The sequence below is a fragment of the Haliaeetus leucocephalus genome, unplaced genomic scaffold (genome assembly GCF_000737465.1).
Source record: "Haliaeetus leucocephalus isolate CR32 unplaced genomic scaffold, Haliaeetus_leucocephalus-4.0 Scaffold160, whole genome shotgun sequence".
Lineage (NCBI taxonomy): Eukaryota > Metazoa > Chordata > Aves > Accipitriformes > Accipitridae > Haliaeetus > Haliaeetus leucocephalus.
In genome coordinates, this window is record NW_010972596.1 from 1,034,892 (window position 1) to 1,036,613 (window position 1,722).

The 1,722-nt window shown below is 40.7% G+C and overlaps 1 protein-coding gene across 2 annotated transcripts in view; it reads right to left on the reverse strand.

The window, feature by feature from the left end:
- RNF146 (ring finger protein 146) overlaps window positions 1–1,716 on the reverse strand; it is a 10,356-nt gene extending 8,640 nt beyond the window's left edge. Inside the window, exon 1 of one of the 2 annotated variants that reach the window (XM_010562497.1) lies at window positions 1–1,716. This exon is cut by the window's left edge and continues 3,213 nt beyond it. The gene's annotated coding sequence lies outside the window, so the exon portion shown is untranslated. The other variant, XM_010562498.1, reaches the window with a different exon arrangement.
- Between the last annotated feature and the right edge of the window lie 6 nt (window positions 1,717–1,722).

The window sequence follows — 1,722 nt, forward strand, 5'->3', positions numbered from 1 at the left end:
CCCCCCCGCCCCAGGCTGAAAACCCAACAGCTACAGCACTACTTCAAAAGAGTAAATGCTCTTCTGTAATTACTCTGATTTTTCCATCAAGCTCCCTAACTTGTAACTCAGTTATGGAGGGAGGCAGGAGGGGAAAAAAAAACCCGGATTTCCACCCTTTCCCTACAAGTTGCCATAAGCCAAATGCTGTGGGAAGAAAGAAGGAAGGTGGCTGTTTTTTTAAATGGGAAAAAAAATCACTCTCCTGTCTGAAGGTCTGCTACTGTCACTATAGTATCAGGTCAAGGTACTGAGCCTATCAGGTATTTTTTTAAACTGTCCCTGGGCACTGTAGAGCGCAACAGAGAAATAACCTCGCTGTTTCGTGTTCTTACCTACTTTTCTGTAACTGTTTCTTAAACTTGGAATATCTTTAGGAATTGCTGATTGTGATAAGGCTTCAAGTTGCCTGTGATTTCTTATCCTTTGCTATTACACTTTAATAAAAAAACAACCCTTATGTGTGCATTTGGAACTGAATCACAGAAGAATAGTCAAATGTGGAACAGTCAACCATTTTGGTATTGAACTGCTACGTATTTCCTCAAAATTAGGTTCTTCTCCTATGCTACAATTGGACCACTGAATTTGAATTTTGAGCATATATCCTATTTCAATTTATTTAACAGAGCAAATGTTAAAGATTATCACTCAAATAAAATGACAGTGTCTGGAAAACGAAGCAGAAACTGGTTCATCTGAAGTTATCGATGCTTCAGAAACAGAAAGGAAGTACAGGAACATCTCTTCATATATATAGACTTGATTAACATGCACAGAAGAGAGGGGGGAAAAAACCCCAAACAAAAATCAATTTTGACAAAAAGACATTTCCCCCACCAATTCCAGGAGTCCACCGTTCCAATAGCCTTTAAAAATACTGCAGTTCCAGCTCTCTAAATAAATGACAATTCAATTACATCTAAATTGATGCAGTATATTTTGAAGGAAACAAGAACAAGAGAACTTTTTCTTTCACTCAGTACAGATTCTGCATTACAGCAATTTAAACAATTGGTACTTTGATTCACTCGGAAAGAAACCACAGTATTAACCACACAAGACTACAAAGCAAGTTCTTGCAAACATTCAATATTTAAGATTTACTCAAAATGACCAAATCAATATTCAGATTTCGCCGTGTCTTCAATACCATTACAAACTGTAATTTTTGGTAGCGCATTTTCAGAGACGCTTGAGGAACTATTTTTAAGTAGCGCACTGTCCAGAGGCAGCAGCTAATGAAGTAGCGGGACTGTTTTTTCAGCATTACAAATCTGACAAAAGCAAAGCGTTTTAAAGCTCTGCTCCCTGCTCCTCCTTGTAATTATTCAACGTCTCCTTGCCTACTGCACCACCGGGTAACAGAACCTACAGGATTTCCAGTTCACATCACGAAAGAGTTACACTAAGATTTAAAACCCGACACTTTTATTTGGTTTTAACTATTTCACCGGCCCATTTTTGTATGGAAAAACTCGTACTTGCTGAATATTCTGCCACAGTTTTTCGTTGGCGGCAACATACGCTGCACCAAAAGCCGGACCATCTTGTCGCGTCCCGCTCTAAGCCTCTGAAGGGACGCAACCCAGACCCTCGGGCCGAGACCACCGAGCGCCAAGAAACCGCAGCCCTCCCATGAAAGACCCACCGGCTCCTTCCTTCCACGGGCTTCGTGACCGG